The following is a 17,490-nucleotide window of genomic DNA, read 5'->3' as shown; positions in this document are numbered from 1 at the left end:
GCAATGAAAAGACATGAAAATATTTCTCTTATGCAAAAAGAAAACATCTTGAAAAAACTAATCATCAGGAGAGGGGAGGAAAAATATACCTCAACATCCTGGGCAGCTCCAAGGGAATTCTGGCTCTGAGCCAAAGACTGGAAACAGCGTAAAGAAGGCCAGACTTTGTGAAGTAATGCGGTAGGGAGCATAGTGAGGAGCATTTGGTAACTAAGAAAGATTTACATTGGCAAAAATGTGGGATTTTGCTTCATTTATTTTTTAACATCAAGAAATTTACAGACCTTCAGAATTTTTTGTTTGTGTGTGTGTGTGTGCAAACAAACTTAATTTGTGCATGACACGAATATTAAAAAAGAAAAAGAAAATTAAAAAACTAACCCTGCAAGAATAGATTTTAACAAGCTATTTTTGTTTCTGTGGGAGCTCATTGCATCAGTGGCCTTGGGGAGTTCTCAGGCTCATAGACTCGCCTTTAGTCATGACCTAGCTTAGCTCAGCTAGCCTCTCAACTCGGCTACTGGCCTCCACTCAAGCAGACCCCCTCCTCCATTTACAAGGCCCTTCAGTAGACGGCTGGTTGCTAGACAATGTGCTTGGTTATGTGGGTTATGTAAAGACCCTCCTGCACACAAAAGCCAAATGTGGGCGCCTGTTATGTGCAGCTCTTCAGCGCCCTGGGTCAGTTAGCAGAAGAGCTCTGGTACTAACACTCCAAGTTAAAAACGTTTGCTCTTCAGTGTGTTTGCTGAGAGAGGAGGAGAATAAAGAAACGTCATCTTTTATTTTACTTGTTAATTTTGCGTCCTCTAAACTTTTAAACCCGACTGCTGAGTTTCAAACAACTCCCTTGTTGACCTGTGGTTGTATTTTAACTTCTGCTACGAAAATACATAAATGCAGCATGTGATAAGTGTGAATGTAGATACTGGAAAGATACCTTTAGTCTTTCTATCTCTGATTCATAAACTGCTAAAAACAAAAGAAATTTCTTTGGCAGACCTGAATCTCTTTATAAAAATTGGAGTTTTCTATCAGGAAACAACTCTATAGGTTCTCATGGCAACTTCTTATATTATAAAATAAACAGAATATGGAAAATGAAAAGTATCAGTTCTTATGTTTATTTTGACTTTTATCAAGTTGCAAGCAGGATGAACCTAAGCTGTTTTTTTTCATCAATTAGTTTTGGAATGCACATACATCTTTGCATTTGAGACCTGCAACACATGCTTAAATCAAAATTCTTTACACGCTTCTCTTTCTGTAGAGGACAGGTCACTGCAGGCAGGCTTGGCCGGAACCTGTAGCCATCACTGTCACCAGCCTGGATGGTTCTTTTCATCTTTGATCCAGTGCACATGCCCTTCATTTCTTCAAAAAAATACTGATTGGTTTAACAACTATAAATGTTTCCATGGTGTGTCCATCTTAGCTGCCTCCAATGCTCAGAGAAGACAACACCACTGCTGGACGAAGTCAACATAAGATGTCTCTTTTCTTTTTTTTTGGCTAACTTCTGCTTTTTTTTTCTTTTACATGCTGAAATTCATCCAAACAGCTGACATTATATAATAATTTTCTCACAGATTAGTTGGCAAATTTAAGTTCCTCTGCCCATCTTTGCCATCAAAGACTGAGCCTTTTATGGATGCCATCTTAGTACTAAATTATGACTAAAATCACATGCTGACATAACAGGTTTGAAACAACATTATTTTTTTAAAACTCATTACTAGCCGGGTTCATATCATCTTCAATTAACTAAAAGCCAAAGTAAATGTTGGAATAATTGCATCATGAGTTAGATTCTGTAAGCCCATTCCATGCCATCCCTGGTTCTGGCTGTGTATTAAAAGGGACGGTGTCAAACACAAGTTACGCAATAAACTATTCCTCAATAATCATTATATGGACTTTTGTGCTCCTATTCAAACATGCATACAAAAGGCTGACAAATTTGTTGATATATGAATCATTTAAATTCCCTGTTTAGCCAAACCCCTTACAGATATGCATGTTTTTACATTGGTCATTTTACATCTCATGTATTTAAATCAACATGTCAGATTTTTTATTTTACATATTAGTCTAAACAACAATTACTCAGGTCAAATGTCAAAATACTGAAATGTTTTCTCACATAGCAAGTCTCCTAAATTAGCATCAAGGCAAACGATGTACAGACTGTCCTAGTCCTAGTCCTGTTCCTAGTCTGCTGAAACAGATCTTTGCATGTAACATATGTGGTCAGGAAAAAAATGGCAGCTGAAATCATTCATGCCTGAATGAGGCGGTGAAGAACACTGACATGACAGAAACATGTGTCCGAAAGAAAGAAGGCAACGCCTTTACAAACAGATGAAAACCAGCAATGTTACATATCACAAGTTTGACAAGAGCCCTACTTTCAACACAGCCTGGTTGGTTTTGGTTTCCATTATCACTACAGAATCTGCTTTACTTTGGTGCATATAGTCCTCATTGTTCTGCAGTATTTTATACAAGAGCAAAAGTACACAACTAAAACAAAAGGTTACTTTTACACCTGGTGGTTCAGCAATTTGTGTAACTGTATTTTTTTTAATGTTCATGCCTTCATTTTCAACAACTTACAGAGCAGAAAAAAATGTGTGTGTGCACAAAGATGACAACAGACATGAAAAGCCCTCTACTTGGTGCTGAACCATACAACACCAATCTGCTTTGATGGCCAACCAGCAGGGGAATACATGCCGAGGTTTATTACATCATTGTGTGTGAACAGGGTCATCTTGACACACAGTTCTACTTGCTTACTTGATGTTTTTACACCACAGATCATCTCCCAACAAGATGCCAGAGATCTGGCATGATGTGGAACCACAGTAACATGCCCAAACCCCGACTGAGTGAAATTAAAGAACATCACAGTTTCTTTTTAATATAAGCCAAAGATTACGCTTCCAAATTAAAAGAGAGAGCATGAAATGTATTTGAAGACAACTGCAAATGAAGCAACTTATTTTTAAGAAGGCTACCGTGCTGAGGAAAAAGGAAGATCACTATTTATATAATCTAAAGATTTCGGGTGCTAATTTATTTAATTTTGTTAATGCAAAATAAAATAAAATAAAAGAAAATGCTTCAAAATTGTTCAATTACAAAGGTACCAAAAGGGATTGTAGACCACAATAAAAATAGACACATAAATAAAATTAAACAAATATTCTAGTTAGTGAAATAATTAAAAGAGAATAAATAAGTAAACATGAATAGAACGTACAACGGCATTAACTTCCTATTTCAGGGAGAAAAGACATTTAAATTATCTGTATCCATATAATAGGATATGATTAAAAGATCTCTTCTCACCTGAAGGATGTGATAGTGTAAAAGAAGATTTTCTAGGCAGGAGTAAGGCCAGTAAGACTCGTGAAACTATTAAGAAAAGTAATTTGTCCCCAGTAAATAAATATACTGCATCTTCAGTAGAATTTGTGTTATTCTTTCATGAGAGGAGATTTTGCATCCATTTGCCATCATTTCCTGCCTTTATCTGCATTGGTGGGATCACTTAGACACGTATCATGTTTACATTCTGTTTATTTTCCATTGCAACTAGAGACAGTAAATGTTTTACAGAGCCTTTTAAATTTCAGTGACTTTTCCCCTGCTGGATCACAATTAAAGCTCACAAAGCCAAAGTGTGTTTAGGAAACCTGAGATGAACATGGACTGCAGTGAACTCCAACTAATTGAAATTTTCATCATGTCCTAGACAGTCACCTCCACCCACAGAGAAAGAACACCCATATCTCTTAACATCTAAACGCACACACACTTACACAAAGAGGAGGCCACAGACACACAGAGGTAGAGGTTCACACACTGACATCCCACAGGCCTCGCACAAACTTATCCTGACAAGCTGAAGCATGTGTGACGGGGCTTGTTGCTTGGAAAGAGACATCCTTCTGCTCCAGGCCCCGCTCTGTCCCAGAGGAAGCTGGAGTGTGAGCTGGGATACACAACATGAGGGGGAGAGGAAGACGAGACTGGAATTTTAACACTGCAATGCTGATTGTTGGTACTGTTTAACTTACTTTTAGTTAAAAGATATTTCAGTTATTAATGCAATAACAAATGCACGAGGCAGAGAAAAGCATCCCACTGCAACTGCAACTTTATTTATAAAAACAAGAAAGTTGAACAAAGTGGCACAATATGCAACATAATATTGAAAACCATTAAAATAAATAACATATTCCACTTACAACACAGAGCTCCTTGGGCAACAACATCAGTCATATTACTCTGTTTTACTCCAAAACCTCAGTGCCACATCTCTCTGTGGTAGGGGTGTGTCAATATACCTGGTATCTACGATAATTGAATCATTAAAAAAATGTAAATACTGATAGTGTTAATAGAAAATAAGAAAACATGTCACAAAATGTTGTATGTTTGGGTGGGACTGGACGTACAGCAAGTACCTAAACTTTACATTCTCTTTAAGCATGGCAATATAGTAAATAATCTTACCACCCAGAAGAGACTGAGAAAGTAGGATGATATTACACCCTAACTCTGTTGCCTACCGCCATTTAAGATGAAGGAACAGGAGAAGAAGAAGCAGTAAATAGCGTACAACCCAGCCTCAGGAGATGACAAGTATGACTGAGATACAACGTATAAGTTATGGATTTGGGAAAAAAAATGTGTCTTTAGAATCTGAAAGAGAAGCTGATCAACAGCAAGGTCCAGAAGGGCAACACAACTAAACACAGCAATCATCCTGCAGTTTTTACGACAGTAGGAAGTGTAAATTGTTGCTAGTTTAAAGAATTAAATCAAAATCTAAGTAAAAATCAGTGATTATGACAGTTTCACATGATCATGTGACCAAAAGGTTTAGATAATCACCAACAACTTGCACAACACATCTGGAACCCTTCGCCCACTGTACGTCAAAACATGTGTGCACAGCACTTAATATTCACACAGACACACTGACACGCACAAATGTTCACCAGATTTTTGCTCCACAGCTGCACGAGAAGACAAGAAGGAATAAATAACGCCTTTGAGTGCGATCCTGTGGGTTTCAGAGTTTGAAACTTTAAACATCCAGTGATTGTTCTCCACAGTGTAACAGACTGTCATTCATTTCCAAAATAAAGTGTTGCTCTCACATCACTGAGAATTAAAAGACAGCATGTATATCTCAGTCTTTCAGCAATTCAGGACTTCTAATGTACCAGTGCCAGCAAATAAGAGCCGATAAATGCACCCTCGCTGAACAACTGTCTGAACGGTCCTAAATGGAAACTACATAAGGAAAATGGCGAACATGAGGTTTAACTGCCGGAGAATCAATCAGCAGTTGGAAAAGGTTTTAGATTAGAATAATCGGAATAGTCATCGGATTAGAAGAACTGAATTGGAAGGGTTTAGGAGAAATATTTTTTATTAAAGAGTTCAAACAATTATAAGAAAAGCCAATATATAAGTCAAAAGGACCACAGAGATGCCACAAAACGGCCATAAACCACTGAGATTCAAAAGTTCTTACTATTCAACATGAACTCTGACACAAACATGAGGATGTCATGATTGATCTCTAGCAGCATGTGTAACTGTGCTCTCAACTTTCACTCCTTGACTACAACAAACTACAAAGATCATCATAAAACTGTCAAGAAGCAGATCAGGAGGTTATGCAGTATTTTTGGCTTCTTTCCCTTTTTTTACTTGAGCTTCTTTCTCCTAGATGCCTGTGAGTTTGAGCCTCTGTTTTTTTAGGTTCAAACAGATGAGACCAGCCTGTACGGCACAAAAATAATTCGAGAAACATCAAAAAAGTTTATTGTGGCAAAAGATTTGTTCACAGACAATATAAAAGTTTAACATTCCAGTTTGTGTCCTGTACATGCACAGCTGAGTTAAGTCACAGTTCGATGTTCAACCTGCACAGTTAACTGAACCACCATTCGCAGTACATACGCTTAAAGGGTAACTGAGTTATTCTCCGATGGCATGATGGTGTGAACCTTGTGAAAAAAGCTTGAAGATATCCTGTAAATACTAACTATCTGCTGGAGATTATTGTACATGTAATTATAGGCAAATTTACTGCACAGATGTCTTCTTTAAGTCACTTGTATGTTGTTTTTGTCAAATGATGCAGTAATTATGATCCTGGAAAGCAGTTTTATACAAGCAGATGTAAAAAGATGGGGCTTTGGAGCTGTTTGGCCCCTTTACTAAATTATGTATGCTTGTTAGATTGGCTTTGAGAAGCTCATTATTGTATTATTTTGGTCAGAATAATTTAAGTGCACTTTAGAGATTTGGTTTCGGTAAGCCTGAATGGGCTTTCACGCAGGACGTGGTGGGAGCTGCGCTCTTCTTCCAAACTTGTAAACGCCCAGCTCAGAGCAGCCGCTTCATGTCCATCAGCTTCATGTGGTTCAGCTTAGGTCCACTGCTCTGGGACAACACATCCACACAGATCTGAACAAATCAGCTAACTCAAAGAAACAACGGACACAAACGGCGGACTAAAGTTGGTTCTCATTTTTGAGTTTCTTTTGTGAAACTCTTCCCAAAAGGAAAATTTTGGAAGCAAACCTCGAAGCAGATGCTGTACAAGTGCAGCTACTGGATGAGTGTAGAAACTAGAAATGAGACTGTTCCAAACCCTTGTGACTCTTCTGCTCCCTAACAAAAGAGCTTTCCAGGGCTTTCTTTTGACAGTTTGACAAATCCATCCTGCATCCAAGTCTGTAGCTAGAAAAAGTAGTTACTTCCCGGATAGCTTTTCAATCACCTTGTAGCTGGCACTGAGCTTGTGCACCCCTCTCCTATGTTCTGCATCCTGCTTCTGCAGTAAATGCAGCCCCATAACACAATAATCCTAGTATCATACATCTGGCAACATTTCCCATCCCTGTAGTACACTTTGTTGAGGTCTGAAGAAGGAGGCCTATCCCAGCATGCTCTGGCTGAAAAGACGGAAACTATTCTGCATAGGTCATAATGCAAACACAAAGTGGTGCAAAGCAAAATGAAAAGCAAGTGTGGATTCCTGTTGACTCTCCATGTATTCAGCTGAGTCTGGTCCCATAAGCTTGGGCATAAATGCCCAGCATGGCACTGGGATCCACCCTGCAGCCCAGAGACTAAGAAACTCCATCTCACGGCCTCTTCCTTTCACTCCACCCAGGATTCAGTCTGTCTTTCCCCGTCACTCACAGAAAGACTGCATCTGTCCCCCACCAGTTGCTCTTCCGTTGTTTTTTACTCTCTTTAAACTTCTGCTAGCAGGTGCATTACTGTGTGAGCTCAACCCCACTCTGCACCCGCTAGAATAAAAAAAGTGAAAAGCCAGTGATTAAGAGGCAAGAACAGCATCAGCTGAAAGAGGGTACAGGAGGAGGAGTGGAAAATAGCACAGACCTGAAAAAATAACAGCTGCGACAGCCGCATTGTCATTCTAACATTTGTTTCATGCTGAGTGCAGCAGCAGGTCAGTTCACAGCATGGAAACTGCAGGACCAGCACTTTTCTGCATCCTCGGCTTCAGATCTGCAATGATCATTTTACTGTTTGATGATTAGATCGATTTACCTTGATGACAGATTCATTATTTGTTTAAGAAAGACTACAAGACATTTTTTGCCACTATTATCTTAAATGTGCTTTTTTGTTCTTGTCAAAAAATATCATTATGTGAACTTTCTTTAGAGGCAGCACAATAGTGTAAAAGCCAGCACATTGCATTCATCCAGTCACAACATAAGCAATTTCTTCAAAATTTCTGTGGGAGAAATGGCCTGTAGGGCCAGAAACAGAATCTAAAGATGCTGAAGAAATAACAAATTATAGTATAGATTATACCATAAAAAACACAGTTAAACTAACTGTGGTGCTGCATTACTTCAGTTTCACACAAACATATAATGTAGATTTACTCAAGCTCACACACACTCCTCTACTCAGCATAAATACAGTAAGTGGCTTTTTAACCTTGGGCTGCTCACACATGGGAGGCCATGTTTCATGTTTCACCACACTCACTCTAATAATGTGTTTCTTAAAGTTCATCTTTACTGGCTCTCTTTTTGTTAGTTATTGGCTGCCAGGAAATGAGGGCCCTTCTCGTGTAATTAATGGGTGCAATTACATAATTGAGGAGTGGTCTGCAGTTTGCTGCAAACAGGTCCAGATGTGACGCTGGCCTGTCGGTGAAGAAATTGTCCCGTTGTCCCCATCACTTGCAGTGGGGTCACCATGAGTACCAAGACCTAGCTCGCCCCAGCTCAGCCACCCAGACCCTCTTTTCTTTCTCTTGTAAATGAAGACTTGATGGTTTACAAGCCTTCCAATAACCATAATACCTTCAGAGGGAATTAGCTTGCAGAGCAGCCAGACATACAGGCTGGAATGAAGCAAGACACCAGAGCAGGAGAACTTCTGCTGTCTTAAACTGCGTCATATTTATGTTTGAACTTTAAATGCACTTTTTTTGTTTTGTTTTTTTAGATACAATTTTTTACGATTTAAATCTTGTCAGCATTTCCAGGTGGAAGATAAATCACACCACTTCTCTGATGTCTATCTCTTTCCTGTCTTTCTTAGTTTTGGAGTATATTGCATGCATTATGAAGCATCACGAACATGCATGCCAGCACATTATCTTGATGAACCAATCCCTGTGTTGGAGTTCAGATTATTGCTCTGCTCAAAGATGATTTACATGCTGCTGTTGTCATCGCTGTATGTTACTGAAGGGAAAACCTCTCTGCTTTCAGATGTTGGAGCACTAAATAGGCCTCTAGTGTAAAAGTAGGACACAGCGTGAGGAAGAACTCAAATTGATGGGTATTGTTTGGTAGATTTTCACATTTTAATGCACAGCATGTATAGTTTAACTGTGAGCCACATCCAGTTTTGAGTGACAGATGTGACAGCTGGTTGTTGAGTGAGTTACCCGCCCTCACCCTAAACATCAGTGAATCATTCTGTAGGCTAGATGTGGGCCTGGATCTTTGTCATGCAGGGCAAAACAGTCTTTGCTGGCACGAAATACAGAGCATGCAGAATTACATTTTATCTGATCCAAGTCCTTGGGCTGTGAATAAAGTGTTTTTTTTTGCTTTGTTTTTTTTAAATAAAAGCTACTTTTCAGAAAAAAACATTAGTCTTCACACTGAAGTTATTAAGTACTTAAAAAAAACAAACAAAAAAAAAACAAGAAAACACTAACTGCAAAATGTCAGGTCATTAGTCACTGATGAAAACCTTTTTGCTTTCACGTGAACGCTCCAGTGTTCTAAACATGAAAGAAGTGCCACGAAGTGCACAGAAAAACTATGGTTGCTCAATAAGAAAAGCCAGCCACTGGAGTTCAGTCAGTTAGGGCAGGGCCAGGCGGTCAGATAGCCAGTCAGGACGGTTGAGTTGTGAATGTGTTCCAGCAGGAAAAGCTTCAGAGCAAGGCAAGCAGTCTGGTGTCGGCAACTTTCCCCAGCTCCAGCTAGCACACCGCCCTCTGTGCAGCCCACCCAAGAAGCAGCCCATGGGCATAAATTTGAGAGGCTGACTCGCTGCGGATTTAAAACAATCTGCATTTCTCTCCCTCTCTCCCTCTAACTTCTCCACGTTCACTATGAAATGATTCACTCTTTAACCCTGTATTCTATTTTGCCCTTCTTTCCTTTCCAACAAATTCCACTGTTAATGAAAATGGAAAATTCTTTCTCAACATCGGCCAACAATATTATTTTTTTTAAAGGCTTAATTAAGTTTGCAAAAAAACATAAAGGACCCATATCTTTCTGTATTACAACAACATGTCGATAAACGACTGACCTTGTCTACTGTAAAGGATCCCACAGCAAAGATTTGTTGAAATAAAGTTAATTACATCTCACAAAACTTCACCTTGCAGTAGTTTGTTACTTCCTGAAAGGATATTTTCTCAGACACAACTTGGACACAAAGGAAACTCCTAGTTTGCATTTATGTTTTATGGCAGTGGGCCACAGGGAATATATCTATAAACAATATCTGATGCTACAGAGGAAACCAAGTTCATTTAATTTAAGCTGAAATGATGAAACAAGCACACTGTGTCACTTTCATCAAGAGTAAGCAGTAGTGCTGTTTAGCCAAAATGGGTTCCACTTCGATGCATGTGTTTCTTAGAATCCTGCTTCTGCCACAAAAACAATCAGCAGATGTGGCTTATAAATCTGAATGAAGGTGCAGAGTTTTCCCTGAATCCTCTGATCAAAGAGCTTGGCAGTTGACACGTCATGTCAGATGTGTCATCATGAATGTGAGGCTTTTTGACTGAGGGTGCAGTTACTTTTGACCCAGAGCAGATTCCTGTCAGTGTATCAGTGACGGTCCGGCCTGCATTTGGCTTGCAGCGGTTGTAAGTCATGTGCACGTGTCACTGTGTTGCACATGTGGACCGACTTCCTGTTATGGATTCTGATCTGGCTAAAGTGGCATCTGCAAGTCACTGCAGCTTCTCACAAGTGTCAGAAAAATGGGTATAAAACAAGGCATGCCAAGCTAACCAGCAAAGAAAGAGCAACAGGAGAAAGCCGGGGAACATTGAAGAAGAGTAGTTGAAGAAGGAAGGTATATTTCTACATAAGTGGAAACTGAGAAAGAAAAGAATTCTTGTCTTTCTTTGTGGGTCTGAAATGAAGACCACAGTACTCTGCTCTCATAAACTTGTAATATAAAAGAAACAATGCTGATGAGGTTTGAGCTATTCATTGAAAGAAAACACACAAACCTTCCTCTAAACTGATGTTGCATAAACAGTAAAGCTTCATTTACCCTTCTACATGGGATCTTTGCTGTAGGTTAGCCACAGCAGCATACTTTTTCACCTCCGCAGAAATGTAACTACACATAATTGGTTCACCATTCATTAAAAAGCCATTTGCACATAGCAACAAGGCCTCTGTGAAATGAACACATCATGTGTACAGAGGTTGGCTCTGGCTTGCCTATACTGCAAATGCAAAAAAGCCAGTGTATCTGCCACTGTATCAATTTTCTAGGTATTGATTCAGTTGGTTCCAGTGCCTTCTCTCCATTATGCATCATTCATTAATATCTAATAGCTCACTCACCAATATGATTTGACTTTTGACTTTTTTTTGCTATCCCTTGTAGTTATTTTCTGTTGTTACAGGCTTCTTCTGGGTCGAAGCCCAGTGCAAGAACTGGGAACACCTGCAGAGCGTCCAGTTTGCGTTCATCTAAATGTACACAAGCATAAGTAATTACACTCCAAACTGCCCTATCTGGGTGTTAATTTGACTTTGAGAAATTAAGTTGTGTACAAATTTAACTGGACTAACCCATTTACATGCATTTTAAAATCAGACTAATACAGTATCTTGATTCTATTATCAGCAGCAAGTTATTTCAAATGGTAAAACTAACATTTGTGAAGACACATACAGTGCTAGCAACCCTTTCAATTTAGCTTATGTGAAATGCTGTTTGTGATTATCAGAAGAATTATTTTATACTTTTTTCTGGTGCAGCATACACAGTGCAAAATAGATCAATTTCAAGTTCCAGTGTGTAACATTCAGGACAATGTTGTGGCAGAAATGCAAGACAATGTTGATGGACTAAAAGGAGTCTCACTGCCATGTTAGCAAAAATTTGAAATTGCAGACAAGCTAACTCCCCTTGCTATTCAGTAAAAAAGAAATACAATATAATATACAACTGACAAACATAGAAAAAGTAAACCCAAAAATCATACATTCAGTCTAACTTTGCCATTAAATTGATCTAGAACTCAGATAAGTTAAGAGTTTGAGGGATGTTCACGAGAAAGAAAACAAAAGTGCCCGGCATGGGGTGGCAGGCACCAGTGTTGTGTACCAAAGAGTATAAAAGAACATGTTTGTTGAACATGCTTATTTTCCTGGTAAGGTTGAACTGAACAAAAAGGATTTGCAAATAAAAGACTTGAATGTGAACTCATTCACAATGCATTGTGCACTCTAGGAAAACAAACCAGCAATGCTCCACAGCAACGCCGGGGCAGACAAGCTGCAGAGGGCAGCATTCCCGTTAGACGCCTTATCAGCCTATGGAATTTACAGAAATATTACATACTGTCTGAAAATGAAATCTAACATTTCTGTGCAAATTATATCCGCCTGCGCTTAAAAAACTAGTCAGAACATCAGCTTCGTCAACTTCTAATTGTAAAAGACATATGCAGTTAAAGCATCAGTGTGAGAAAATATTTATTTATTTAATCATTTTTTTTGCTTTAATATTTATGGAAGACATAAGCTAAAACTGGTGTTTGACAAAACTGACCTTCTGTTAGACTGAAAAATTAAACTAACTACTCATGTTAACCTGTGGGGACTGAACTTTGAACTAGTTCACAAGAAGCATGAACTTGCACAACACTGGAAGGCACACATAACGGGGGCATAACTGGTCTGTTCTTGACAGACACGGTGATAGTGGAGCTTCTTCATATTTTTTACAGTCACCATAGTTTGGGAACAGGTTGATTATTGCTTATTATTAAGCCATTAGATTTCACTACATCCTACACACTGGACCTTTAAGCAAACAACTATAGTGTTCAGCTTTTATGTGACCTACATGTTTATTAAAATTTTATTAGTTTTCTTATTAAAAAAATTATACTTTATCAGATCCAATAAAAACATTAAAATCAGGCCTAAACATCAGCCACCAGTAATTTATTATTCAAACTCAATTCGTAGACATTCTAACTGAGCTGAGGTGTTGTACTTCCATTGACAAAAATATTTGATTTGTTTTGCTTTGCTTTTTTTTTTTTTAAAAAGTACCCATCTGCAGTCACTGTTGCTGACTGGTGCAGCAGCAGATAATAACATGCTGAATTAAACATCACATTTCTATCAGCATTTTCATCTTACAGAATACTTGAACATATGACATGTTGCACATTGCAGTATGATCCGTTTTTGCTGCTTTATGGAGCTATTTCTAGCATCTAATAGCAGAAACTGAGGCGGTGTGTGTTTGTGTGTGTGTGTATTGTGGTACTGCAAGTTTCCCAAGAACATATGGCAAGCCAAGATTCTTAGGATGTTATCTCATCTCAGATAACAGAGTTGTTGTCCAGAAGACCCATCATAAACACACGCAACATGAATATGCCTCTGTACTTTCTCCTCGGCTTATTGTCTCTCCCTCTGTCTCCCTCTGCCTCTCATTTAGTGAAACTCAGAGATATTAACTGCAGCTGTGAAATGTTTCAGTTTATTTGTGATGGAGTTATGCGAATCTGTAGCTATGGATCAAACCTATATAAGTTGGAAGAGTAATGGAATTCCAAAGCAACAACAAATCTCTCTTGAATTTCTGTCTTACAAGATAAATGAGACAGAGATGTGACAGTTTTTTTTCTCTAATTGTTTAACGTCAAAGAGCCCAACGTCACACAATGTGTTGCAACTACACTGATGATGGCAACACCGCAATGCATCGTGGCTATGGCAACCTGGTGAAACAATAAACACCGCCTCTTCTTCGCTTTCTGCCTGCCGACAGGGCAGCCAAACCTGAGTCATCAGCGACTAAGAACACACACATTGAACACACACACAAACCCAAAGACACTCACACATACTGGTACCTAATAGAATGTTATCTGAACGAACCTGCATGCTCAAACACACAGCTGTAAAGCAGCTAAATCAACCTAATGAAGCGACTGAATCTCAAAGGACAAGAGCAGATTTTCTTCACCTCATTCAGGTACAACTTAAAATCCACCGTTGTAAATCAAGTTGATGTAACACAGGGAAATGAGCATCAGTGTGGGTTGTGCTCGCAAAAGTTACTCAAAATTTCACCTGGATGCTGTTAGCACTTGTTTGATTTCTAACATCAACCACATGAGACGATAGTTAGGCATGCTTTACACACACACGCGTGCACATACATATATGAAAACCCACGACCCTAATTCAAAGTAGAGGGAGGGACGATTGGGAAACCATCAACTCCTCCTCTTTACTGTTAGCAGCAAATCTACATCACATGCATATACACTGCTCCCTCAGGCACAGGCTTGCACAAAACACAGTGAAATAGAGCCAACGTGACTTTTATTGTTGCGCACTGCGCACCATGAAACTAAACATCTAAATCATGTAGACAACAGGAAAATTTCCACACTGGAACCATTTTTATTTACTTTTTTTTTTTTTTTTTTAAATAAGGGAACAGCTGATGAGCCACAACAAGATTAAAACTAAATGAAACATGAGTGCTCCTAAATTGGTTTATTGCTGCCACTTTCAGTTCATTTCTACATTTTATTATCTGTCAACTATATTCTTTGATCAACAGGAAAATGTCTGGTCTAAAAATAATGGAAAATGTTGTTTGTTTGTTTTTTTTAAGACAAAAGAAAAAGGAAATTTCTATTGAAGAAATTACATTAAACCCATCTGACCTCTGTCTCATTTTCCTGTTGCCTTGAACCGATTGGCTGTGCAGATCATTTATTTAATCTCCTCTGCTGCAATTTCTCTAATACACCCTCTAATGGGTGGGAAAGCTCCAAGTGACCATGAACAATGATATTCAGAATATTTCCCATGACTGCAACATTTCCCGTCTCTATTATGTGTGTGCCCTTTGACTAATGTCATTCAAGCTTTCTAAGTGTCTAATGCCTTTGCCCTCTGGTGTCACCCCACTACTTAGTAACGACCCCCTCAATCCTCTGCCTCCTTTTAGGATTATTTAGTGCATTTAATTAATGTCATAAAGATCCTCATGAAATTATTGCTGTAATCTGAATGCATGCAAGAGCCGTCACACAGATTTCTGGTCTTTATAAGTGAGGCTTCTGCTTGATATAATTCTTTTAATCTAACAGAAAAAAGTGGGGCTCCCTAAAAATTAAAACAACTACCAGGACCAAATTTAGGTTTAAAATGCACACTGATGGAAAACAACAGAACCTCAATCTGGTGAACCAAATTGACCTGCAAATGCCTATCACCAGAGATGTGACAGACAATATCTCCATGTGCCTGGAAGTAAAGAAGCAAAGTGGAGGATGAGAAGAAAAAAAGAGAAAGAACATGAGAGGAAAAATGGAGAGAGTCAGCACCCTCTGGAGCATCCCATCCCATCCGAGGACTGTCTGCTCTGTTCCTTCTGCAACCAACGCTGATCAGCCCGGCGGTTTTAGCCAGGGTCGGCTCAGACAGACAGCTGCTATTAAACCCTGATTGTTTCAGGTTCACAGGGTGTGAAAGGGTCTGATTGAGGGGCTGTGATCCCAGTGAGGGTGGTCTGTGGATTGTGGAGTGTGTGTGTGTGTGTGTGTGTGTGTGTGTGTGTGTGTGTGTGTGTGTGTGTGTGTGTGTGTGTGTGTGTGTGTGTGTGTGTGTTTTTGTGGGGGGGTGGGGGGGTAGTCATCACGTGACACATGTTTCTTGCTGAGCAGACTAAAATGGAATCTGGTCAAAAACACACCACTTGTTGCTGCCTGCTTCTGATAATGTCTGTCACATGACCTGGGGCCAATCACAGAAATAAATTTAATTCTGTCCACATCATTAATGCCAATGACAATAAATGAAGAGCATCTACTGAGATATTTCTGTTCATTAAAGGTGTTTAACTGGACAGAGGTAGAACATAGTAGCTAACTCCATTAAATTAATTTATAGTTAAGCCTGATAGAAACTTATCACTGCTCTGATATGGCTCTGATACACCACATCAGTCCTGACCTGTGACTGGCTGTCGGAGGACAGTTGCTTCCTGTATGGTCTATTTGTTTAAGAACATTCCCATTAAGGAGGCTTTTGGCTTTAACACACTTGATGAAGACCAGAGAGGGTGAGGAAGCTTCCCTGTGGAGCTTTTCACACGTGGCCAAAGGACAAGTGCACTTTTCTCCTGCAAACTCACCCCCCATCTCAACCTTTTAAAATGGTCCAAATACTTGTCAAAATATGTAAAAAAAAAAAAAAAAAGTTTAAAAGAAGTTATCATTCATTAAAATATAACTGAAATCAAATTTAACAAAATATCAAAGCTCATATCAGCTCATGAACACTTGACTGCTTGCTTCTATTCCTGTGCATAAATTACAAACACAAAAAAAACAATTTGATAGCTTGGACACTTTGGGTTTGCTCAGTAAATCCTGTAAATTGGCTTTCTCTTATGGAGTCTACAAAGCCCATTCTCCCTCTGTGTATGTGTGTGTGTGAGAGAGAGAGAGTGTGCAAATACTGTTAAAGAAGGTTGCGACTTTGTGTGCTCAGCACTTCTCATTGTCACTTTGGAATAAATAAGTGTTTGGTTCTCCTATTGAGTCCAGTGTTGACGCTCTTCAGTCCAGGGCCGCTAACATGAAGACCAACGGCCTAATCTTCCCACATTAGCAGCTACAGTTGACTCTCATGAAGATAATTAGATTAGAATCCATAATCTAAGTAAGATTAGAGATGGATTATAGCAGACTTCAATGCATGTGTTATTTTTTTCAGCCAAACAAAAAGACTAAAAATACAAGCAAACACTGAAACAGAAAGAACATATTGCTCTTTAAAATCTCATGCAATGCTGAGTGATGGTGTTGTTCATGGGGTGTTGTGGCAGAAACTCCCATTTGGAAAAGATATTGGCACCTCAAGTATTTCAGGTTACAAGAAACAGCTGCTACCCTCCCACCCTCCTGACCTTAAACCGTGCAGACAGGAGAACTTTTAAGGGGTCTGAGGATGAGCATAAAAATGCAGGGCAACTTACATTTCTCATGTCTGAACACAAACAAAGCTAAAACTGTGGCCATATATCCTTAACAGCTACCAGTTACAGTGTCTGAAGCAGTCTGGTTTGTTAATACAGATACAGTGCAGCTTAAATTTGGATTGAAATTTGGGGGGGCAGAAAAAAAAAACTCAAAATCTCCCCAGGTTGTGGAACTTAGCACAATAAGAAAGATCCTTCCACTAAAAAAAAAAGCATGTAATTATAATGTAATCGAAAAACACACTTTTCAAATCAAGAATTAATTCATCCTGTTAATAATCGGTCGTGATTTCAAGCGTGAATATGAATAATCGGCGCTTCTTACCTCAGGTTAACGCTGGAATATTCAGCATGAAACTCCTTGACTGGATTCCCAGAGTCCTTGGAAGAGCTCAGAGGGTCCAAGGACTGTGAAAGTTTCCAGCTAAGCCTCCTCGTCTCTCGTTTTTTTTTTTTTTTTTTCCTCTACTTTTTTGGCAAGCGCGCTCGGATGAAGATGATTGGATTCTTCAGAGAAACCGACGCATTGTCCTTCTTCAACAACTTTTTTTTTCTCTTTTATCTTCTTTTACATACTTTTCTTCAAAGTTCCTCCACGCAGACGGTGACAAAACTGAACCCCATGTTCGGCTGTGGAGTCCCGCAAAGCGCCTTGGAGTTGGTTGC

The 17,490-nt window shown here is 39.1% G+C and overlaps 1 protein-coding gene across 2 annotated transcripts in view; it reads right to left on the bottom strand.

Moving 5' to 3' along the window:
• Positions 1-17,490, bottom strand: part of gli1 (GLI family zinc finger 1) — a 54,914-nt gene extending 37,424 nt beyond the window's left edge. For both annotated transcript variants that reach the window (XM_041980937.1, XM_041980938.1), the window contains exon 1: positions 17,150-17,490. The gene's annotated coding sequence lies outside the window, so the exon portion shown is untranslated. The remainder of the gene's footprint in view (positions 1-17,149) is intronic.

Source organism: Melanotaenia boesemani, chromosome 3 (genome assembly GCF_017639745.1).
Source record: "Melanotaenia boesemani isolate fMelBoe1 chromosome 3, fMelBoe1.pri, whole genome shotgun sequence".
Lineage (NCBI taxonomy): Eukaryota > Metazoa > Chordata > Actinopteri > Atheriniformes > Melanotaeniidae > Melanotaenia > Melanotaenia boesemani.
The sequence above is the reverse complement of the archived record's forward strand: the minus strand, read 5'-3'. Positions and strand labels throughout refer to the sequence as shown.